The sequence below is a fragment of the Phacochoerus africanus genome, chromosome 10, assembly GCF_016906955.1.
Source record: "Phacochoerus africanus isolate WHEZ1 chromosome 10, ROS_Pafr_v1, whole genome shotgun sequence".
Taxonomy (NCBI): Eukaryota; Metazoa; Chordata; class Mammalia; order Artiodactyla; family Suidae; genus Phacochoerus; species Phacochoerus africanus.
The window spans coordinates 75,781,308-75,806,499 of record NC_062553.1 but is presented as its reverse complement, the minus strand read 5'-3'; the positions used below and the strand labels follow the sequence as shown (position 1 = coordinate 75,806,499).

Sequence of the window (25,192 nt, the reverse complement as noted above, 5' to 3'; positions counted from 1 at the left end):
GGAGCCTCCATATGTTACAGGTGCAGCCCTAAAAAGACAAAAATAAAATAAATGGATGCATTTTATATTTTGTGAATTATATCTCAATAAAGCAGTTGTGGGGTTTTTTTCCCAAGAATATTACATGGCTCAGAGAATCTCCAAGAAATCCAGAGACTGAGGCTTCGAGGCTACCCTGCTGAGAACAGTGCCTAAATTCTGTTGGAGGATGGTTCTAGGATGAGTCCTGCTACTTACTGGTCCTCGGGCACATCACCTTGGACCTTCCTCCTGCTGGCTTTGAGCCTCCATACCTTCCCACCAGACTCTACCACCTCACAGAAAATGGCTTTTCTAGAGTCTGGTTTCCTGTGTCACTTCCTTTGTTTAAAAGTATAGTTGATTTACAATGTTGTGTCAATTTCTGCTGTACAGCAACGTGACCCAGTCATTTTGCACTGAGGGAAAAAGAAAAAAACAAAGATGCTCTGTAACCTTAAAGCAGTAGATTTAATCATTGTTCTTATATACATTCTTTTTCTCATATTATCTTGCATCGTGTTCTTTCCCGAGTGACTAGATACAGTTCCCCGTGCTCTACGGCAGGACCTCGTTACTTACCCACTCCAACTGCAATAGTTTACATCTACTAACCCCAAACTCCCAGTCCCTCCCAGTCCCTCCCCCTCGGCAGCCCCAAGTCTGTTCTTCATGTCTGTGAGTCTCTTTCTGTTCTGCAGATAGGTTCATTTGTGCCATATTTCAGATGCCACGTATCAGTGATGTCATATGCTATTTGTCTTCCTCTTTCTGACTACCTTCACTTAGCGTGAGTATCTGTAGTTGCATCCATGTTGCTGCAAATGGCATGATTTCATTCTTTTTATGGCTCAGTAGTTTTCCACTGTATCTCTGTAAACACATCTTAATCCATTCACCTGTCAGTGGACACTTAGGTTGCTTCCATGTCTTGGCTGTTGTGAATAGTGCTGCTATGGTCATAGGGGTGCATGTATTTTTTTGAATTGTAGTTTTGTCTGGATATATGCCCAGGAGTGGATTGCTGGATCATATGGTGGTTCTCTATTTAGTTTTCTGAGGTACCTCCATACTGTTTCCCATGGTGGTTGAACCACCTGTGTTGCTTTCATCCAGACTGAAGCCTGGTACCCATACACCTGACTGCCAGAGCCTCGGCCACGGTTTAGATCCCTGACTACAAAGGGGGCTGAGAAAGCTGGTTGCGCATGGGGGACAAGTTCCCTCAGTGAATTTACTGGACCATGACTTTAAAGTCACAGAATACTGAAGCTAAACGAGCTCCTTTGAAGTTCAATCTGTTCTGACCATTTGGTCCACTGAATGTCACACTGGCAAAGGCTATGGCAACTTCTAGCTCTATCTTGCCTGACTTTTTAAGCATTGGGCAGTGTTAATCACGCCTCTCAAACATTTCTCTTCATTGATGTGGGTCGTCCTTCTTGTATCTTACCAATCATTTTTCCTCTCACTTTCCACCCAGTGTTCTCTTTACCCACTTGCAACTGGGGTTTCTCATCCCTCCATATTCAATCCTGCTCATAATAACTTGTTCACACTCTATAAATGTTATGGCTTGAATTGTGTCCCACCTAAAGCCCATATGTTGAAATCTGAACAGCCAGTACCTCAGTATGTGACTTTATATGCAAAGAGGGTAATTTCCAAATAGGAGGTAGAAATAACGGCAGATGTAATTAGCTAAAATCAGATCACATGGAGTGGGGGGGAGCTCTAATCCAGTTTCAGGGTGTTCCTATAGAAAGGGGACTTTTGGGGAGTTCCCGTCATGGCTCAGTGTTTAACGAATCCAACTAGGAACCATGAAGTTGTGGGTTCGATCCCTGGCCTTGCTCAGTGGGTTGAGGATCCAGCGTTGCCATGAGCTGTGGTGTAGGTCACAGACGCAGCTCAGATCCCCAGTTGCTGTGGCTGTGGTGTAGGCCGGCTGCTACAGCTTCGATTAGACCCCTAGCCTGGGAACCTCCATATGCTACAGGAGCGGCCCTAGAAAAGGCATAAAAGACAAAAAAAAAAGAAAAGAAAAGAAAGGGGACTTTTGGGAGTCCCCTTGTGGCACAGTGGGTTGAGGATCTGGCATTGTCAACTGCAGCAGCTCAGGTCGCTGCTGTGGTGAGGGTTCGATCCCTGGCCTGGAACTTTCAAGGGTGAGGCCAAAAAAAAAAAAAAAAATAGAAAAGGGACATTTGGACACAGATGCTCACATAAGGAGAAGGCCATGTGGATTGAAGTTACGCTGCCACAAGCCAAGAAACTCCCAGAAGCTAAGAGAGAGTCTTGGAACAGATCCTTCCATGGTACGCTCAGGGGGAGCACAGCCCTGTTGACACCCTGATCTTGGATCTAGCTTCTAGAACTGTGAGACAATCAGTGGCTCTTGTTTAGGCTACTCAGTTTGCGGTACATCATTAATGGCAGCCTTAGCAAATGTTGTGAATTTTCTTTATGCCTGTATTTACCTTCCTCTTATAATTGGACAACTGCCTACTTTATACTTTTGCCTGTAACACCCCAAATACCTTATGGATCCAAAGGGTGGGCTTGCCTGGGGACACATTTGCATCGGGATATCTTCCCAGAAACCAGAAACTCATCCAGACTCCACTCCTTATTTCTCTGGTGCCACTTGCTCCTCCATCTGTCTGTCTTGGTGAACAGGCACCCTCTGTCTCCCTGGTTGCATGTGTCAGAAACCTGAGTGACAGCCTGCGACTCTGCCCCCCCCCCCCCTTGTTAGGTGGGCGTCTAATCCTAAAGCTTCCACCTCTCATCTCTGGAGCCTTTCCTGCCCATCCCAGCCCTCCACTCCCTCCCTTCCCCAGGCCATCATTCTGAAATCCAAACCTAATCAAGCCACCTATCTGCTTTAAAATTCTTCAGAGGGGCCTCATAGCTTCCAAGCGGAGATCACATTGCCAAGTTTAGCAGATAAGATCTCTCTGGTCTGAGTCCTTGCCACCCTGGATAGCCCCCTCTTCTCACCTTTGCACCTCTCCCTGCTTTGGGCAGCCCTACAGAAGTTCAGCTCTTCCTCCTGCCTCTCTTCATTCTACATGATGCCTGCTCTGTCTTCAAAACTCCAATGTAGCCTCCTCTAGGAAGCCCTCCTGGATATCCAGCATGATTCAGAACCTGCTTCTGAGTTCCACTAACCCTCTGGGCATAGATTCTATCACAGCAATTTCATCACACACTGAAATTGTCGGTTTCCACCCTCTTTGTCCCGCCCGCCCCCGCCTCCCACTAAGGCACTTGAGCATAGAGACTTCAGGTTCTTTTTTCCCAGCTTTCTTTTCTCAGTCCAGTGCCTGGCACAAAGGAGGCACTCAAAAGTTTCCAGGAGGAAGGAAGGGAAAGGGAAGGGGGAGGGAACACCCTACCCCAATCTATTTTACCGAATAAAATATAAGACCTTGAGAGGCAGTAATTTCTCCGTGATTTCATAGCTGATTGTGTCCTCGTTGGCTCATTGTCAGAATTTACTTAAAGTAAACGCAGAGGTTTTTGGTTTTTTTTTCCTCTCTCACTTTCAAGAATTGTGATTGTTTTCACTAATGAGCTCTTCTGTCCGGAGGCTGGCCCTTTGCAGCGCTCCCAGCCTCGTCCCACTGAAGTCACTCCCCCGAAAGGACAGACTTTGCCGCGTATTTACAGGGGTGGGGGCGGCGGCGGGGGTGGGGGGGGACTGATGCGTGTTGGAGAAGAGTTGGGAGGACCGCGCCCCCCTTTTTCTGCCCCTGGGGCTGCGATTGGTCCTTCTCCGGGGACCGGCCGCTCCAGCCCCAAGTAGGGAGTAGGGAGATCCGCCGGCCCCGGGCCCCGGGTGCGTGCGGTTAGCGCGTCCTTTGTGCGGGGATTAGCCGCCGCGCCAGGGCCGGGAACGCGGGCGGGCGCCGCGCAGCGCGTAATCCAGGATTTGCCGCGGCCCCGCGGCGGATGGAAAACAGATGTGTCCGCCCCGGGCCTGAGCACGGGATGGAAGTGACCGATCCGATCGTCTTCTGGAACCGAGGACACGGAGTTGAGGCCCTTCGGGATCCAGCCGGGAGGCGTCTGGCCCTCGGCTCGTCCGCTTTGGCGGCTTCAGCCTAGAGCCCGGCGTCACTCCCCGCGGGCCGTGCGCGCCTCTTCTGACGCCGTCGCGCAGTAAGTGGATCCTCTCTCGGCTGCGGCCCGGGCCCAACCCGGCCATCTGGAGTCTCTGCTCCGGGCAAGGTCCGCGTGGACCTAGGTGTGCGGAGCCGCGGGAGACTCCGCTTCCGGGTCCTGGCGGGGGACCGGGGGTTGGGGGGGGCGGGGACCTGCTGCCAGGCCCGCGCCTGCCTGGGTCTCCGGGGGCGGGGACCCTCCGCCAGTCTCGAAAGCTGTGCCCCGAGCTTCGGAAGTAAAGCTTTTCACGTCATTTTGCACTGAGGGAAAAAAGAAAGAAAGAAAAAAAAGATGCTCTGTAACCTTAAAGCGGTAGATTTAATCCTTGTTCAGAAGATGGGTTTCCTTCTCTCTTTACATTTTGGTCGTTTCCCTACTACTGAAATCAATTGACTTCCTAATTAGCCTTCACTCTGACCCTCTGCCCGAGTTCATACTACCGTCTGGCTTCTTAGAGGAGGGAGATGTTGATGTTTGAGGGTTTTCAGGGTTTGTGTGTTTTGTTTTGTTTTTTTGATTAATAAATCCTGAAAATACATGCCCCGTATTGAAAACTGCATGCGCACAAATTAGGTAGGAGGCCAGGAGTGGGCAGGAGGGTTTGTCGCATGAAATGCCTGTCAGATCCCAAGCATTCTTTGAACCCTAAACTGGTTCCCACCTGTAATTCAAACCCCACAAGCCACGGGTTCATTCTTCACCCCTTCCCTCCCGCTCAAATATACCAACCTTACTTTATGAGCAGAGACAGCGTTAGATTCAGCTGTTTGTAAGTGGTTACAGTTAAAGCACCTTGAGTTCCAGATACGCAAAGAGGTAGCGAGCCCAGGGTGGGAGGGGTTGTTGTTCCTGTGGGAGTAGGCATGTCGATGCCCTTTCCCCCCCAGGAAACAGTTTTTAGCCCATTTTGTTCTTAAACTGGAGAGTTAACTTTCCCATCAATCATTGTAGAACGCAGTTACGGACTTCTTGCGGGGCTCCTTGTATTTCCGGGTTCCATGACTAGAGGGGTGGCAAAGTTACCGTGCTTGTTTCTAGCTCTGGCTGTCCTGACCTCTAGTCTCAGACTGCCACGTGATTTCACCCCTGGCAGCCCTAGTACCTGCCTTGTGGCTGAAAGAAACAAAAGAGCAGGAATGACTCACAATCCTCTGGCTACCTCAACTTTAACCAAAGATGCAAAGTATTTGATTAAATTCTTTATGACGCAGGTTCCATTGTTTCCTTCCTCTTCAAATCTAGGTCCACCTAGCAATTAAAGATCAATTTAAAAAACAAGCAAAACCTCCACCTGCCTCCTCCTTTAGAGTAAACAGGGATTTGATTGAGTTGGGGATGGCCACCCACACTAATAAACTGTTTTTCTGGTGAGATAATTCCGTCATATTCGGGCTGGCACACAGGATGGATGGCACCAGATCCGCTCTCTCCCCCGCATGTTTACACATTCTTTCCCTAGGACCCTCCCTTTTTTTTTCCATCATTTTCTATACTGTCCCCTGTGAGGTATATACCATGACTCTATTTGGCATAGAATCTAGGATATCATTACTTTTCAGTGTCAAGCTTGTTTAGATCACAGTGTCCCTTTATCAGTATTCTCAGAACATTTTCCCAAATCCCACCTTTATTTTCCTGGAAAACTCTTTCATCCATTCAATCCTCCATTGGAAATGCCTTCGTATCTTTCAAAAGTAAAGATGGCGCCTACATCTGGGATTATTTTTCTTGCATCATTTTCCTGTTGACATGCATGGTTTCCTGATTGTCTGGTCAGCTTGTTATTTTTGCTTCATATGGAAACACACATGGAAAGAACTTCTAATCTAATGTAAATGGGTTAGGGAGTCTCCCTGAGCATTAACTGCGGACACACTGATCTGTTCTTTGGTCTGCCCTTGGGTTGAATTCTGTCCTTGGAATTTCTGTCCACTGCTTACTCTAGAAAGAAGCTCGATATTTACCTTGGGGCTCAGGAGTGACTTGTTTATTTGACCTTTTCTGCGTGGCAGTAACTCACCACCTCTCCAGCTACTGCTTGTTGAGAATTTGGCCTGTTCAGCAGAGAACACCCAATCTGGTAATACAGCAGTGCTCAAGGAACCTTTCAGAGTGTCAGCCTGAAATCCTAAAGTCTGGAAAGATAACATCATCAGAACTTTCTTCTTCTCTCATTACTCCATGAAAAATGACATTGCTTGGTTTATAGCAAAGCTATCTTGGACTATAAATTCCCCAAAGACAATCTCAGCTTGATTTAGGTTCTAAAAGTTCATGCTGGCTGGTGCTGGCAAGATGCTTCCAATGCTGCTGCTAATGATGCAGTAATGGTTGACCTTTAGGGTTGCATGAGAAAATACTTTTCAGGATATCTGTTTGTGAGGCCTCTCTGAGACTTTTCATCTTAAAAACCTTGAGTCAAGGCTGAGGGACTGTCATACTCTGTCACCAGCATTATTTTGTTGTTGTTGTTGTTTGGTTTTGGTTTTGGTTTTGGTTTTAATGCCTGCTCCTGTGGCATATGGAAGTTCCTGGGCTAGGGGTCAAATTAGAGCTGCAGCCTCAGGCCTACACCACAGCCACAGCAACGGCAGATCCTTAATCCACCGAGTGAGGCCAGGGATTGAACCCGAATCCTCACGGACACTATGTGGGATTCTTAACCCGATGAGCCACAGTGGGTACACCGGCATTATTTCTTACACCCTTATATATCAGACCTTAAGGCTGACCTGCCAGTTAGCAGGTCTGAAAAAGTCCCTGCACGTTATCTGTGAGTTTAGTTTATTTCTTTGACATGCTCAGTGTCTGTGCTTAGAGTTGGGAGAAATCGGTAAATCAAGCTTTGAGATAAGCAGCTAGAGGAGATATGAAGGGGAGTAAATCTAGTGATGCAGAACTGACTATTTACTAGCTATTCAGCTTTTCTGGGTTTTTGTTTGTTTGTTTTGTTTTGTTGTCTTTTTAGGGCTGCACTTGCAGCATATGGAGGTTCCCAGGCTAGGGGTTGAGTCAGAGCTACAACTGCCGGCCTACACCACAGCTCAAGGCAACACTGGATTCCTAACCCACTGAGCGAGGCCAGGGATCGAATCCTCGTCCTCACGGATGCTAGTCGGGTTCATTAACCACTGAGCCACGATGGGAACTCCAGGTTTTAAGTATTTTTAAAAGTAGCAGAGGAGTTCCCGATGTGGTTTAGCGGGTGAAGAACCCAACATAGTGTCCGTGGGAATGTGGATTCGATCCCTGGCCTCGCTCAGTGGGTTAAGAATCCAGCACTGCCGCAAGGTGCTGTGTAGGTCACAGATGTGACTTGGATCCGATGTTGCTGTGGCTGTAGCTTGTCCTCAGCTGCAGCTCTGGTTTGACCTCTAGCCTGGGAACTTCCATATGACACAGGTAAAAAAGAAAAAAAGAAAAAACACTAAAGATTTTAGTGGAAATGCAACCTCAGAAAGTGAGCGGTTGTTGGCAAATATTTTGTCTTACATTCTGATTCCTTCCTATGTAAAACTATTATTTCTGCATATCCTGCCTTTGAATCTTTCCTTAAGCCTTGACCCAAATATCCTCTTCCTCAAATTCATAGTATATTCTTCTTTTTCATAACATACTGGATGTCTAGATGAAATTTATTTAGGCAGAAGGGCTGGCCAGGAAGATTTGGGTGTGTCCTTGAGTCAAACACTGTATCTGTCAGCATCTTTATTAATTTATGATGGTGTAGAAGGTCTCAAATAGAAGCTGGGGTGCTGATTCATTTCCGCCTTAACTGTAGTCAAATGAACCCACACACACACTTCTGGAACCAGACCAATTTGTACAGATATGCTGGAGGCGACTGGAGTTCTGGGAGTTGATTAGCTTTTTAAATCACCCTCTCCTTATTGGATATATTTTTCAGGTTTCAGAATGTCTGCTCTTGGAGGGATGTCTTTTTAATAGAATCAATGATTTAAACCAAAATATCAAGAGAGGTGCAAAGTCTTGCTGTATCTCCCATTAGGATCAGGACTAGGGTTTTAGAGCTATGTCACCACAGGCCTTCAGGGATGCTGATTTTTTTTATTATTATTTTGTTTTTTAGGCCACACCTGTGGCATACGGAGGTTCCCAGGCTAGGGAATCAGGGTTGCAGCTGCTGGCCTATACCACAGCCACAGCAACACCAGATCTGAGCCACATCTTTTACCTACACCACAGCTCAGGGCATTGCTGGATCCTTAACCCGTTCAGCAAGGCCAGGGATTGAACCTGCCGCCTCATGGATACTAGTCAGGTTCTTAACCCACTAAGCCACAGTGGAAATTCCCAGGGATGCTGATTTTTGAGGACCAGGAAGTAAACAGGGGTCCCTTGAAAAGAGAGATGTGCCATAAGCTGAGACGTGAAAGATTAGACCCAGTTTTGTCTTAGATGGTGCTATCCAATCGGGTAGAAGAAAGGAAAGCTGTTTTTTTTTTTCAAGCCCAGTCTGCCAGCCAACAGGATTTATTGAACAAATATTAAATTTCAAGCCCTGGCTTCATGATCTGAAAAGTACAATAGTGTAAAAGGCAGAGCATAAGCCTTGAAGGAATTTTCAAGCCTCAGCAGTACCTTTAGACCTCAGCAAACATCCTTCTCCCACCTGGTCATGGATTTCATCACCTGGGAAGCCAGGTCTAGGCTGTGGTAGGAGCCCCTTTCTGTATAGTTCAGCTCAGGGAAACTTCCTCTTTTTTTTTTTTTTCTTTTCTTTTATGGCCGCACCCATGGCATATGGAAGTTCCCAGGCTAGGGGTTGAATTGGAGCTACAGCTGCCAGCCTACACCACAGCCACAGCAATATGGGATCCAAGCTACATCTACAACCTACACCACAGCTCTCGGCAATGCCAATCCTTAACCCACCAAGGGAGACCAGGGATCGAACCCGTTGGGTTCGTTACTGCTGAGCCACAGTGGGAACTCCCGATTCCTTTGTTCTTGGCTTTTCAACGTGACCTGAACAAAGTGACACTTGCTACCTAACCCCAAGACTCCTGGTCAGTATGTGCCTCTATTTCTATAGCATTCTCCCAGCCACCAAGCAGTTCAACAGAGGCCAGCACCAAAATGATCCATAATGGGGGCAGAGTTATCCTTGAGCCTGGCCTTAAGGAGGACAAGATCAGTTCTCTTTAACCATGAAAATGGCCTCGCAGACTAAACAAAGGCACACCTGTCTCCTTTGCTGACCACATGCAATTTATTTAAATTCATGTGACACATTCGACATTAGGGTCAAAGCTCTATTATAAAACTACCTGAAAGAATGCGTTTTCTGGGCCTTGGCTTAGGGATAAAAAAAAGGCATTAGCCACATTGAAAGGGATTTGCATCTTGTTAGCTTGCCTGGACGTCCTTGCTGCTTGCCCAGGAGGGTGCATGACTATCTTTGTAGCTGGGCAGCCTGCCTTCATTGTAACTCTGCTGGGAGTGGAAATAGTGAGCTGGGGGTGCAGGATGGGGAAGGGAAAGGGCAGGAACCTGTAGGACTCAGAAGAGGGGAAGCAAGGGGTCAGTGCTGACTCCTTTTTTGTGTGTGTAGTTTACGGTCAAGGGCTACATCTCGGTTAAGGGCTGCGTCTCAGGGTGCAGTCATCTCTCAGTATTGGTGGGTGAATGGGCTCCTTGCACGCTGCGGCCCCTGGCTCCCCCGTTTTGTTCTGCATATGTTCCTCTGCTTACCTCTGCCCTGGATTCTGCTTATGAAAGGCAAAATAATCACCCGCTTCCTCTTTTAACATGATCAATCAGAAGTTGCCCAAGAAAAGCAAATAAAAAAATACTCACATGGGCTGAACGTTTGCATCTTGGTTGCTGCAAAAGAGAAATGGCCAGAAGTAGGTGTCTGTCTCTTCGAAAGCTTTGCTGATAATGAAGGCACTGATCAAAGCCAGACCTCACAAACAGTTACAGAATGTGGTCTCCAGATGCCTGGTGCCATGAAAAAGAAGTCTTTTTTTTTTTTTTTAAACAAAGCTATTTCCACATTAGACAAGCAATTCCCATCAGTCTGTTGCGACACATAACAACAAATAAGCCTTAGATGACAAATGCCGTTTTTTGGCCCAGGTCACACGGAAGTCACACACAGTCAAGTTGTACAGTGAAGTGACTGGGGTGCTGTTTGCTTCGAGGAAGGGTGAGCGGAAGCTGACTGGGGTCTTCTTACTGCTTTTGCTTATTTTCTGTCTTCAAGTGGCAATTACCTTTCGAGTGTTCTCTTTTCCTCCCCAAAGTCTCAATCCAGAAACCTGAAGTACAAAGTCATTGATGCCTGAAGGCTAAAACCCACTGCAAGCAGCCAAGCCACCCACCAAAAACACCATGAAAAGATCTGAGAGCTTGAAAGGGGAAGAGGTGGGTGTGGGGGGGGGGTGTCTGTGCAATATACTCCTTTTTCCTGGAACATTTATTCTAATGTCTCTGCTTCAGCTACAGACCCCACAGAAGAAGGTATGTTTTATTCATTTTTTTAACACGATGTCATGAAAAGAAAAAAAATTGGATTTCTCCGCGATTTCCCCTCTAAGGCTTTAACTTGTAGTTCACCTAAATGGTTTTGCTTAAACAAAGCCTCTGAATTTTTAATAGGCATCTATTATGAATCTAATTCATACTACGTTCTAAAAAGGCTTTACATATCAACAATGAGAGATAATTAAGAACTTGCTTTGAATGGTTAAAAGCAGTTTCTGTGATAAGAGGAAGCCAGATTTGAGTTATAAAATTTGGAATTCCAGCTGCATGGGGAGCTGGTTTTCATTTGCAATGCAGTACAAAACATTCTTGGCATGTTTGGGGCTTATTCCACACAGGATGCTCCATGTGAGAATTAAATCTAAATAGAACAAAATAGATCTCTCTCTCTCTTTTTTTTTTTTTTTTGACTGCACCTGCTGCATGTGGAAGTTCTCAGGTCAGGGATGAAACCTGATCCTTAACCTGCTGTGCCGCAAGGACACTCCAGGAACTTTTTTTAAATTGCAAGATAGTAGGTTTACAATGTTTTATTAGTTTCAGGTGTACGGCAAAATGATTCAGATGTATATATATATCTCTGATGCCATATATATTCTGTTCTTTTCCAGATCTTTTTCCCTAATATATTATTACAAAATATTGAGTTAGTTCCCTGTGCTGTAGAGTAGGTCTTTGGTGGTTATCTGTTTTATGTACAGCAGTGTGTGTATGTTGATTCCAAGCTCCTAACTTGTTCCTTCCCTTTTCATTTGGTAACCATAAGTCTTTTATGTCTGTGGGTCCATTTCTGTTTTGTAAAGAAGTTCATTTGTATCACTTTTTAGATTCCATGTATAAGCAATATCATGATATTTGTCTTTGGCTTACTTCACTTAGTATGATAATCTCTAGGTCCATCTATGTTGCTGCAAAAGAAAAAAAAAATTTAATAGAAAAACAACAAGTCTGGGAGTTCCCATTGTGGCTCAGGGGTTATGAACCTAATATCCATGAGGATGCGGGTTTGATCCCTGGCCTCGCTCAGTGGGTTAAGGATCCGGCATTGCCGTGAGCTATGGTGTGGGTCACAGATGCAGCTCAGATCCTAAGTTGCTGTGGCTGTGGTGTGGGCTGGCAGCTGCAGCTCTGATTTGATCCATGGCCTGCAGGTGCAGCCATGAAAATTAAAAAAAAATTTTTTTAAAGGAAGAAAACATTATGACTTCGGCATAACGTATCACTGGTGGATTTATTAGACCAGAGCTGATGGTGTCAGGGGCTGTCAGTTATGTCTTCTGAGAGCCTGGGGTACCATGTTTCTTCAGGCAGATTGAGGTGACTACACGCTATGTAGCTTTTATTTATGAAGATAACCCTGCTGACTCACTGGATATTCTTTGCCGTTTTCTCCATCCTTTTTCCCACTCTATTGGTCATGAAATTTATTGGTCCCTGTGGCAGGAATCTAGATGAACTAGCTTGCTTGGTTCAAGCCCATAATTTCCTCAGCCAGACAGCGAACTGGCTGAACTAGGCACTGGGGGGATAATCGTGATTTCATATCGCATTTGAGCAAATCTTTACCTTTTGAAAATCACTTTCACATAAATTGTTCCCTCTTATCTTCACAACGACTCTGAGAGGTGATGTATTAGAGGCAAGAAAAGTAAGGCTTCACTTCTGTGACATGTGGAAGTTCCCAGGCCAGGGATCAAACCCACACTCCTGCAGTGACAATGCCAGATCCTTAACCCCCTGCTCCACAAGAGAACTCCTCTAATAGACACTTAAAATTTAACTCGAGATCCAAGACTATCGCACAAGAAACCATTAGGGAACTGTATGAACAAGACATGATCAGGTGTCCGTTTATAGGATACAGGCAGTTACTTCAATGACAGTTCAGAGAAGAGAGAGAACACAGTAGGTGAAAAATCTTTGACAATATAATGGAGGAAGAGGGACTAAAGTTAGAGGGGAAATTACGTGCAAGATTTAGAGTTCCCTAATTGCCTCGTAATTAAAAGATCTAGCATTGTCCCTGCTATGGCACAGGTTCGATCTCTTGCCCAAGATCTTCTACATGCCACGGGCGTGTCCCTCACCCCCCCAAAAGAAAAGAGATTGTGCAAGATATAGATTCGAGAGAGAAGTGGATCAGGTGTACTAGGCTGCTAGGGACATCGCAAGCAAAGGCAGAGGGGCCATGCTTCAGATGGAGATTAAAGACACACCTGGAGTTCCCATCGTGGCTCAGTGAAAACGAATCTGACTAGCATCAATGAAGGTGCAGATTCGATCCCTGGTCCTACTCAGTGGTTTAAGGATCCATTATTGCCATGATCTGTAGGTTGCAGACGCAGCTCAGATCTGGTTTTGCTGTGGCCGTGGGTAGGCCGGTAGCTGCAGCTCTGATTTGACCCTTAGCCTGGGAACCTCCATATGCCAAGGGTGAGGCCCTAAAAAAAGACAAAAAAAAAAAAAGACATGCCCTGATTGGAGGGGAGCTGACCGGAAAGTCTGAGTAGGGAAGTCATAGGAATTAAGGCTGAATAGGGAAGCTGGGGCCAAATCACAGATCTTTGGGGCCAAACAGAGAAACAAGACCCTATGTTTTGTTGCATAAAGCGTGTGGGCAGAGTTGGTTCCTTCTGAGGGCTGTGAGGGAGCATCTGGCCTGTGCCTCCCCCACCGTATGGTGGCCTCAGGCACTCCTTGGCTTTAGGTGGTTTTCTCCCTGTGTTGTCATGTCCTTGTCTTTCTCTGTGTCCAGATTTCCTTTTTGTATAAGGACACCTTTCATGTTGCATTAGGGCCCTCGCTCAGGACCTCATTTTCACTTGATCACCTCTGTGAAAACCTATTTCCAAATAAGGTCACAGTCCGAGGTACTGCGGGACTTCTTATCTTTTGGGGACACAATTCAACCCAGTACAGGAGACTTTAAAGAGTCTTTAGGGGAGTTCCCGTTGTGGCTCAGGGGTTACGAACCCGGTATCCATAAGTTCAATCCCTGGCCTTGCTCAGTGGGTTAAGGATCTAGCGTTGCCATGAGCTGTGGTGTAGGTCACAGACAAGGCTTAGATCCCGTGTTGATGTGGCTGTGGCTGTGGCTGTGGCTGTGGTGTAGGCTGGCACCTGCAGCTCCCATTTGACCCCTAGCCTGGGAACCTCCACATGCCACAGGTTCATCCCCAAAACGCAAAAAAAAAAGTCTTTAGGAGCTCCCTGGTGGCTCGGTTCAGGATCCGGCATTGTTACTGCTGTGGCTCTGATTGCTGCTGTGGCACTGGTTCGATCCCTGGCCGGGGAACTTCCACATGCCATGGCAAGGCCCGAAAAACCACAGCAAACATACAAAAAAAGAATCGAGTTGCAGAGTAAAGGGTAGGGGGAAGTTGTTTTAGTACAGAGAGATTAGCAGCAGAGCACAGAGTACACTTGAGGGGGAAGGCAGGGAGCCATAGGCTAAGAGTGGGGGATGAAGAAAAAAATAGGTAAAAGCTGCAGACATTTCAAAGGACTAGTTGAAAAGATTTCAGTGGTAGTAATGATAATTAGTCTAGAATGTGGCGGTTCACAGAGCGTTTCCGCTCCACTGCCTGCTTTGATCTGGACGACTATGTCTGGGTTTCTGGCCAGCGAGAAGGGCCAGCGGTGAGGCCATCCGCGCCAGTGAGAGCAGCTGGCAAAGGCAGCTGCACATGCTGAATCTGAGGTGCAACAGAGTGACAATGGCCACTGTGTCCCTGGACACCCAAGCTAGCTGTCTGCTCTCTAGAATAGATTTGGGAGTCAGATGCACTCTAGTTGTCCGGCCACCCACGAGAGTGGGTGAGATCTCTGAGCAAGTGGATGCAGAAGGGGAAGCACAGTCGCATCTGTCTTTCTATTGTGTTCACCTAGAGCTCTTGAGGTTCGGGGAGTTCCCCTCATGGCTCAGTGGAAAAGAATCCAACTAGTATCCATGAGGATGAGGGTTTGATTCCTGGCCTCGATCAGTGGGTTAAGGATCCAGCATTGCTGTGGCTGTGGTGTAGGCCAGCACCTGCAGCTCCAATTCGACCCCTGGTCTGGGAACCTCCATATGCCGCAAGTATGGCCCTAAAAAAGGCAAAAAAGTGTGTGTGTGGGGGGAGTGGGGGCTTTTATTTTGAAGTTTTGTTCTTTTCAAGATAGATTTTACGAGTGGTAAAATTCCTCTTTTCTGGTGTTCAGTTCTATGAGGGTAATTTTATTTTATTCTATTTTTTATGTCCGCACCACACACCATATGGAAGTTCCCTGACCAGGGATCAAACCCTCCTTCTGCAGAGACCCAAGCCACTGCCATCAGATTCTGAACCCACTGTGCCACATTGGGAGCTCCTCTGAGGTTTTTCTCTTTTTTTAAGGGCCTCTCCCTCAGCATGTGGAAGTTCCCAGGTCAAATCAGAGCTGCAGCTGCCAGCCTACACCACAGCCACGGCAACGCGGGATCCCAGCCATGTCTGCAACCTACACCACAGCTCACAGCTGGGTGAGATCCTTAACCTACTAAGCGAAGCCAGGGATTGAACCTGAGTCCTCATGGATACTAGCCAGGTTCATTACCACAGAGCCACAATGGGAACTCCTGCTGCATAAGTTTTGGCAATGCCTTCAGTGGTATAACATTACTACTATCAAGACTTGGAACAGTTGCATCTTCTCCCAGCAGTCCTTCCTGCTGAAGCACTTTCTGGGAGGAAGCCGGGATTTATGCGAAGTCAGACAGGAGGGAAGTTGGAGTTCCTGTCGCGGCTCAGTGGTTAATAAACCCTACTAGGATCCATGAGGATGCGGGTTCGATCCCTGGCCTCGCCCAGTGGATTAAGGATCTGGCATTGCCATGAGCTGTGGTGTGGGTCACAGATGTGAATCAGATCCCACATTGCTGTGGCTGTGGTGTAGGCCAGCGGCTATAGCTCTGATTGAATCCCTAGCCTGGGAACCTCCATATGCCGTGGGTGTGGCCCTAAAAAGACATAAAATAAAATAAAATAGGGAAGTTATATTAAAGGAGAAAAATGATGCCTTTGAAGCTGAAGGAAGGGTTAACTGAGGGACAGTGGTAAGGAGGCAGATGGGGGTCTCTGAAAGGGTTAATTATTGTGAAAAGGATTCTCTCCCTCCTTCCTGTGAAATGGAAAGAAGAATGCCTATTTTCAGGGTCTGCAATGTATATTTGGGGGATGGATTCCTAAAGTCCTGCCAGCAAAGCCATTTCCTGCCAAGAAAGATGTTAAAAGTCATTTTCCATCGCTTCCACCTTGGAGGTATTCTTTTCTATTGCAAGTCCTGTCTGTGGGAATTAAATCAACGTGCAGGGCAGGCGCGGAGCTGGTCTTCTTTGGGCTGTGAGCCCACATTCTGCTGCCATGGAATACTGTAGCAATTTTAGAACTAACAACTTCACCATTCTCCAAAGAGAAGTGCCTCTGTATCTTTTCCTGTATCGTACAGTGGAAGAACTTGGCAGCAACACAGGCTTCCGTCCCCACGAATGTATGTGACAGCCAGGAGAATGAGTCACAGCTACAGGGCCCGCTTCCACACACATCCTCAGGGTGTCATTTGGCAAAAGAGAGTCATGTCGCCCATCATGTTATACTTTTGACTTAAAGTCACCCTGCCGTGAAGTTCCCACCTGTGGCCTCTGACGTCATTGTCATCTCTCTGCACCTTTGCGTGTCACGTGATTCGGGTGAGGGAGGCAGGAGGGTGTTGAACAACAGTCTTCAAACTCTGGGTTTCACAAGCAGCTTGTGAATCAGGTTGTGGGTTGCAAGCAGCTTGTTTTAAAATGAAATAGAAGACAGCAGGGAGCTGTGTAGAATCACACACAGCTTTTGGTTCAATGAGATATACGCACACGTCTATACTGGACGGCAACATAAAATGTGTTTCTTCTGGGGACCACGGTCACAAACGTGTGGGAAGTGGCCCTCCACAGGCTACTGAATGTCCTTGTGGCTTAATTGGAGCCATAATCTACAAAATGGGGATAGTAACAGTTATCTGTTTCATCTGGTTGTTGAAAGGATTAAAGAGAAAATGTATGAACAGTGTTATGTTTTTTTGTTTTTTTTCTGTTTTTTTGTTTTTTTCTGTTTTCTGCTTTTCAGGACCACACCTGCGACTTACGGAGGTTCCCAGGCTAGGGGCTGAATCAGAGCTACAGCTGCCAGCCTACACCACAGCCACATCAACGCCAGATCCAAGCCGTATCTGTAACTTACACCCAGCTCACGGCAATGCCGGATCCTTAACCCGCTAGTCGAGGCCAGGGATTGAACCCGCAACCTCATGGTTCCTAGTCAGATTCACTTCCGCTGCACCACAACAGGAACTCCTAAAGTTCAGTTTTTTTAATCCACATGAAACAACCGCCTTCCTCCAAGCCAAAGGGCTACACAGATGGGCCCTCTCATTTATTTGCCCTCTCTCCATCTAACTGCTGAGTAAAGGGGAGCCTGCAGGCGGAGGTGGCAGTAGCTTTTGTGTGTCTGAGTCTACCATCCAAACAATATTCAAGAACAAGCTGATGAATCAAATTCACACACAGCTTTTAGGGAAAGTTGCCAGTGTTCCGTTGTTTATGTGCTTTGATGGGGTCTGACTTCCAGAATCATGAAGGCATGCTGTGTGGTGTAACACATTCCATGACTTGTACCCAAGCAGATATCATGGAGGAAAAGGTAGCAAATTGGCTGTTGTGCAGTGTCACGTCTGTCCTGACAAAGAGACATGTGGAAAATACTGGTGATAACTGCAGCAATAACCGCTGTGTGCTTTTGGCATTGGTCCTGGGAGACCACAAAATCAGGACAAGAAAGGATAGTTTATCTGGGTATCTAAACACCAGAAGCATCCAAATAGTGGAATTTTTTTTTCATTTTTAAAAAAATGTATTGAAGTGTAGTTGATTTACAATGTTGTGATAATTTCTGCTGTATAACAAAGTAACTCAGTTCTACCTGCACACACGGTAGAATTATTTTTAAAGAATTTTTTTATCCAATTTTTAAAGTCATGCCCATGTGACTGTTGAAGAACGTTTGTGCTGAGGAACAGTGAGCAGGGATGCTGTGTTTGACCAGCTTCAAAGGACTAGTGGGTGGGATTGCAGCAATACAGTCCACTCAATACAGGGCGAGCTGGATCATGGCGGACCGTTCCAGTCGCATCAAGGCGGCCTTACTGTCAACACCAAGTTGGGTGGTTCTTGGTCATTTATGGGTTTTGGTAGCTACAAGCTGTGCTAAATGTTAAATTTCTCTTCTTTATTCTTTTTTTTTTTTTTTTTTTGCTTCACCCACAGCATGTGGAAGTTCCCAGGCCAGGGATTAAATCCCAGGCAGCCATAGCTGCAGCAGTGCCGGATCCTTAATCCACTGTACTGGCTGGGGGTGGAACCACGCCTCTGCACCTGAGTTGCTACAGTTGGATTCTTAACCCACTGTGCCACAGTGGGAACTCCTAAGTTTCAATCATTCCTATAAAGCACTATTTAAAAAAATTTTATTGAAGTGTAGTTAATTTACAGTGCTCTGTTAATATCTACTGTACAGCGAAGTGATTTTATATATATATATATGCATATGTATATGTGTGTGTGTATATATATATATATTCTTTTTCATGGAGTTCCTGTCATGGCTCAGTAGTTAATGAACCTGTCTAGCATCCATGAGGATGCAGGTTCGATCCCTGGCCTCTCTCAGTGGGTTAAGGATCCAGTGTTGCCGTGAGCTGTGGTATAGGTCACAGACATGGCTCAGATCCCAAGTTGCTGTGGCTGTGGTGTAGGCTGGGCCCCTAACCTGGGAACCTCCATATGCCATGGGTGTGGCCCTGAAAAGACAAAAACAACAAAAAAATTTTTGTTGAAGTATAGTTGATTTAGTGTTGTGTTCATTTCTACTATACAGCAAAGTGATTTCTTTTTCAGATTATTTTCCATCATAGTTTATTATCTTAAATTAAGATCTTGAATATAGTTCCCTGTGCTGTACAGTAGGACCTAGTTGTTCATCCACCCTACATATACTAGTTTACATTTGCTAATCCCAAACGCCCAACCCTTCCCACCCCCATTCCTCTCTCTTGGCAACCACAAGTCTGTTCTCTGTCTATGAGTCTGCTTCTGTTTTGTAGATAGGATCATCTGTGCCATATTTTAGATTCCACATGTAAGTGATATCATGTGGTGTTTGTCTTTCTTCTTCTGATTTATTTCACCTAATATGATAATCTCTAGTCTATCCATGTTGCTGCAGAGGACATCATTGCATTCTTCTTTATGACTGCTAGGCCACTGTATATATGCACCACATCTTCTTTATCCATTCATCTGCCAATGGACATTTAGGTCGCCTCTGTGTTTTAGCTATTGTAAACAGTGCTGTTATGTACATAGGAGTACATACATCTTTTCAAGTTATAGTTTTGTCTGGATATATGCCCAGGAGTAGGATTATAAAGCACCATTTTTTTGGTATTTTATTTTATGGCAACACCCACAGTATATGGAAGTTCCCAGGCCAGGGATTGAAGCCAAGACACAGCTGTGACCTACACTGCAGCTGCAGCAACACCAGATCCTTTAACCTACTCTGATGGGCTGGGAATGGAACCTGCAACTCTGCAGTGACCTGAGCCACTGCAGTTGGGTCTTTAACCCTCTGCACCACAGCGGGAACTCTGAAAAGCACCATTTTCAATCACTGCTCTTTTAGAGTTAAGATAACTAAGCTTTAGAAATATTCTTAATCCAGGGAGTTCCTGGTGTGGTGCAGTGGTAACAAACCCGACTAGTAACCACGAGGATGTGATTCGATCCCTGGCCTTGATCAGTGGGTTAAGAATTCGGTGTTGCCATGAGCTTCGGTGTAGGTTGCAGACGCGGCTCGGATCCCGAGTTGCTGTGGCTCTGGCGTAGGCCGGTGGCTACAGCTCCGATTCGACCCCTAGCCTGGGAACCTCCATATGCCGTGGGAGCAGCCCTAGAAAATGCAGAAAGACAAAAAAAAAAAAAAGGGTTTTTGACATAGAACCTGGTACACAGCAGGTGCCCCATAAATGTAAGTTCCCTTCCCTTTCTTATACCCCATACCAAAATGTGTATAAGGGAAAAGTGATATTCCCAGAATAAATGAGTAGTATTTACTGAGCACTTACTTATATCCAGACCCTGCATATCAGGGAGAAGAGGATGGTCGGTCATGGCCCAGAAGCTCACTCTCCAGTGGGAGAGGCTCCTCAGAGGGTGGTAAGTATAGGCATAGAAGGACATAGAAGGAGGAATGAAAGCCTTGGCTGAGCACAGGGCCATCAGGAGAGTTTTCAGAGTAGAGGTGATGCATCAATTCAGTCTCCAGCAAGAGAAGAAAAGGGTTGGGTTCCCGGCTGAGGGGAAACATGCACAGAGATTTAAAGGACACGAGGAAGGGACTAACTCAGAACTCCCTGGAGGCCTAAAATGAGTGAGTTTAACATCTTCTTCTTTTTTTTTTGGTTCCCCCACGGCACATGCAGTTTCCAGGCCAGGGGTAAAATCAGAGCCTTAGTTGTGACCTATGCCACAACTGCGGCAACACTGGATCCTTTAACTCATTGCACTGGGCTGGGGATCAAGCCTCCATCCAGGCGCTCCAGAGAAGCTGCTGATCCCATTGCACCATAGTGGGAACTCCAACATCCTTTACAGAAGACTTGTTGGAGGACAGGCCTGGAGCCAGTAAGTGTAGCAGATCCAGCCCCAATTACACACATCGGAACTGCTGGGCTTGAATGTCTATGATTCGTCAGGGGATCTTAGTGTTTCCAGTGACCCATAGTGGTTTGGATGCTCAAGTCACTGCAGGGAGAACCAGGATATGGGGTCACAGAGGTGGAACAGGTTTAGACCCTCTTGTACAAAAATCTATGGGCTCCTAGGCATTGCTGTGAGCTGTGGTGTAGGTTGCAGATGCGGCTTGGATCCCAAGTTGCTGTGGCTGTGGTATAGGCCAGCAGCTGAAGCCCTGATTCGACCCCTAGCCTGGGAACTTCATATGCCACAGGTGCAGCCCTTAAAAAAAAATTTTTTTTGGAACATCTAAGGGCTCCAGTGTTGGACTGAAATTGCCCCCCTCCGCCCTACTGCTTCACCCCATTCATATGTTGAAGCTTTAACTCTCCAGTACATGGTATTCATTCATAGATGGAGCTTTTGGGAGGTCCTTAAGGTAGACGAGGTCATGAGGGTGGGGCCCTCATCATGGGATTAGTTAGAAATATTCATACTGTGACAAATGGTCACACTTGTCATCAAGGATTCCAACAGGGTAAAGCACTGAAAAACCAAAGGGGGACACACATTTACCATGGGAGGGTCAGGGGGAAGCCTCAGAGGAGGCACCATTTGGGCAGAGAGCCGAGGGCACAGGGGCAGCCTTGCACCCGGAGATGGGCGGGGGCTGAGGGGGCCTGGCCTGTCCTTTGTGAAGACCCTGTCCCTTGGCCATTTTCTAACAAGGCAGCCTCCTTCTCTGAACTTGAGATCTCAGAATTTGGACTTGGGGTAGCGGGTTGACTGATTCTTAAAAAGCCAGAAACAGTGGACAGAGAATGAGGGAGTGAAGCACAGAAGCCTGAGAGCACAGGAAGCCTGGAGGAAGGTTCCAGAATGCCACTAGAAAAGGCCTGACTGTTAGATTAAAAAGAAAAATTGAAATACAACCTGTCTTTTTTTTTTTTTTAATCATACATCAGCTTTATGGGCACGTCTAAATTCAGACTGGGTTCTTCCATTTCCTTTTCTGGGGGCAAACTAACGTGTTAATAGCATTTTAAAAACAGAATGGAAATTCTGGCTCGGTGGAAACAAATCCAACTAGGAACCATAAGGTTGTGGGTTCGATCCCTAGCCTTGCTCAGTGGGTTGAGGATCTAGCATTGCTATGAGCTGTGGTATGGGCAGCAGATGCAGCTCAGATCCTGTGTTGCTGTGGCTGTGGTGTAGGCCAGCAGCTGTAGCTCTGATTAGACCCCTAGCCTGGGAACCTCCATATGCCATGGGTGCAGCCCTACGAGACAATGAGACTAAATAAATAAATAAATAAATAATAAAAACAGAATGGAAATTCTACTGGGCCCATCAGGGAATAGAAGAGAGAAAGACCAGAGCACAGCAGCTGTCTGATGCCAACAAAACATTCTTTTGAGAGAATCTGTTTGCTTTTATCACTTTACCCTACTCTCAAATTTGACTAGCTTAGAAGGCTTCATACAGAGTCTGTACAATGGCTAAGGATCTGAGTTCCACTCTTCTGTGTTTATTTTGGTGTCGGATTCTTATTGTCAAGGTCATTCTGAAGAAACGCAGCTTCTTAATTATGCAGAAATTGGTAAATAGCCAATAACCATAGCTTCTTAACTATGCAGAGTTGGTAAATAACCTCCGTCTATTATGTCTTGTGTTTTTTTTTCCCTTTCTACTCCCAGGAGTCCGCCTTCTCTGTGAATCCCCCTCTGACAGGATGTCTTGGTTTATTTTTTCCCTGCCCTTTGCGAGTGGATGGCCAGAGATTTAACCTTTCCGTCCTCTCATCCCTTGTGGCGGGTTCCTGTTTCTCTGCTATCTTGGGAACTCCTGCTGTTTGCTGTCGGGGTTTGCGCCGTCATAAACTCTAAACCTTTACCTCTTGCGCAGGCCTGCTGCAGTCTAAGAGCTGTTTGTTACACCTCAATGTAGTTTTCTGTCTCCACTTGGCAAGAAACACACCTGTGCTTGTATCTACAGTCGTTTCTATGGTGGAAAAGTCTCCAGAGAACCAACGAGATCATAATGAAACCTGGGCAGCCCGCAGAGGTGGCTCCCCAGGTCTGCCAGATGGGGAAGGGGAGGGCTTGGGGTCTACTGATGGAGAGAAGAAAGTACCCGGAGACAGGTTATACATGTTGGGGGAGTCCCCTCACCTTCCCAGCCTGTTTCTTTGTGCGATGGTGTAATTTAGACCCGATATGGCCTCGGAGCTCCAGGCATTCTGAAGAGATGCATTGGGGGCCCAGCAGAGTGAGAGATAGCTTGTTAGCAGGGCCCCCCAGGACCAGTTCTTCAGAGAAGGTATTTTGCGGCTTGAAAACCACGGGCCTGTATCACCTCTCTGGTCCTTTCCAGCTTTAAATACCTCTGATTCTATAAAGGATCAGAGTCTTGTGCATTCCTGCTTCCAGTCCCTGGTGGAGAGGCTCTGTGAGGGCCCGACAGGCGGAGAGTCAGGATTCAGGCCAGGAGCCAGGCTGGTGAACTGAGCCCCCAAAGGGACTAGGAAGTGATGGAGTCTATGCCCTTGATCTAGGTTGTTTGGTCTGAGGCTGAGCATCCCTATGACAGTGGGGTAGCTGGTATCCCTTTGCAGAGGGCGGGGTCACAGCACACGGTAGGGGAAAGATGACAGGGAATGCCAGGTTCTTTGACCTCGGGCTTGTGCTTCTGGATGGGCAGGAAAGGAGCCCTGGGTGCAGTTGGGTGCATCTTAGCCAAGATACCCTCCCAGATCCCAGCCCCTCACTTTTTCCTTTCTAAAGAAGCCTTGCCTTCTTTCTGCATTAGAGAGCAGCCTAGAGATGATGATACTGAGTGCACAAAGTCAAACAGAGAATGACAGACATCATATATCACTTCTATGTGGAATCTAAAAAGATGATGCAAATGAACTTATTTACAAAGCAGAAACAGACTCACAGACTCTGAAAACAAAGTCATAGTTACCAAGGGGAAGGGGAGGGAGGCAGGGAGGGATTGGGGGTTTGGGATTGGCATATGCACACTCTGCCAATATGTATATGTGAAATTGATGGAATATATTCAATATTCTGTGATAACCTCTGTGGGAAAAGAATCTGAACAAGAATGGATATGTGGGGGAGTTCCTGTCGTGGCACAGTGGTTAACGAATCTGACTAGAAACCATGAGGTTGCAGGTTTGATCCCTGGCCTTGCTCAGTGGGTTGGGGATCTGGCGTTGCCATGAGCTGTGGTGTAGGTTGCATACACAACTCGGGTGCTGCGTTGCTGTGGCTCTGACGTAGGCTGGTGGCTACGGCTCTGTTTGGACCCCTAGCCTGGGAACCTCCATGTGCCGCGGGAGCAGCCAAGGAAATGACAAAAAGACCAAAAAAAAAAAAAAAAAGAATGGATGTGTGTACACGTGTAAGTGAATCAATTTGCTGTATAGCAGAAATGACTACAACATTGTAAGTCAACTATACTTCTATAAAACTTGAAAAAATGAAAGAAAAACCAAAACCAACGCAACAAGAAAGGCAGTTCTGCAGGGAGCCCGTGGTTTATCTGACTTGAACTATATATATATACTTGTGTGTCTGTGACTGGTCTGTGCCTCTCCCAAGGGGAGTCCCCGCCCCCAAGTTAGAGGTGTTAGTGTGACATCCGACCTTGAGGGCTGCTCAGCACTTCGGTCGGGCTGGATTAGCAGATTCTTTATCCAGTAATGATAGCAGGACATGAAAACAGTTTTTATTTTTCATTTTTTCAAGTTTTATTGAAGTATAGTTGGCTTACAATGTTGTGTTCATTTCTGCTGTGCCCCAAAATGATTCAGTTATATATACACACATCCATTCTTTTTCAGATTCTTTTCCCATACGGATGATCACGGAATGTTGGGTAGACTTCCCTGTGCCATATAGCAGATCTCCACTGATCAGTCATTCCCTATACAATAGTGTACATAAATGCCAATCCCAAACTCCCAGTCCATACCTCCCCACCACCTGTCCCCTTTGGTAACCATAAATTTGTTTTCAGCGACTGTGAGTCTGTTTCTGCGCTGTGAAAAAGTTCATTTGTCCTCTTTCTAGATTTCACATACAAGTGATGTCATATAATGTTTGTCTTTCACTGTCTCACTTCACTTAGTATGCTAATCTCCAGGTCCATCCATGTTGCTGAAAATGGCATTATTTCATTCCTTTTTATGGCTCAGTAATATTGTGTGTATGTACCACATCTTCTTTATCCATCCTCTGTTGATGGACATTTAGGTTGTTTCCAGGTCTTAGCTATTGCAAAGAGTAATGCAGTGAACATTGGGGTACATGTATCTTTTCAAATTATGTTTTTCTCCAGATAGATGCCCAGGAGTGAGATTGCTGGATCATATGGTAGCTCTGTTTTCAGTTTTTTGAGGAATCGCCATACTGTCCTCCACTGTGGCTGCACCAATTTACATTCCCACCAACAGTGTAAGAGGGCTCCCTTTTCTCCACACCCTCTCCGGCATCTATTGTTTGTAGATTTTTTGATGATGGCCGTTCTGGCCGGTGAAAGGTGGTACCTCATAGTAGTTTCAATTTGCATTTCTCTGGTAATTGAGCATCTTCATGTGGTTTTTGGTCATCTCTCTCACTTCTTTAGAGAAATGTCTATTTAGATCTTCTGCCCATTTATTTATTTATTTTTTGATGGGGTTGTTTGTTTTTT

General features: G+C 46.2%; 1 protein-coding gene across 3 annotated transcripts in view; it reads left to right on the top strand.

Annotated features, from left to right (window-relative positions):
* Positions 1-4,055: 4,055 nt before the first annotated feature.
* The window catches only part of TRIM2 (tripartite motif containing 2), a 96,876-nt gene continuing 75,739 nt past the window's right edge, over positions 4,056-25,192 (top strand). The window contains exon 1 of one of the 3 annotated variants that reach the window (XM_047798278.1): positions 4,056-4,185. The gene's annotated coding sequence lies outside the window, so the exon portion shown is untranslated. The remainder of the gene's footprint in view (positions 4,186-25,192) is intronic. The other 2 variants (XM_047798279.1, XM_047798280.1) reach the window with 2 other exon arrangements.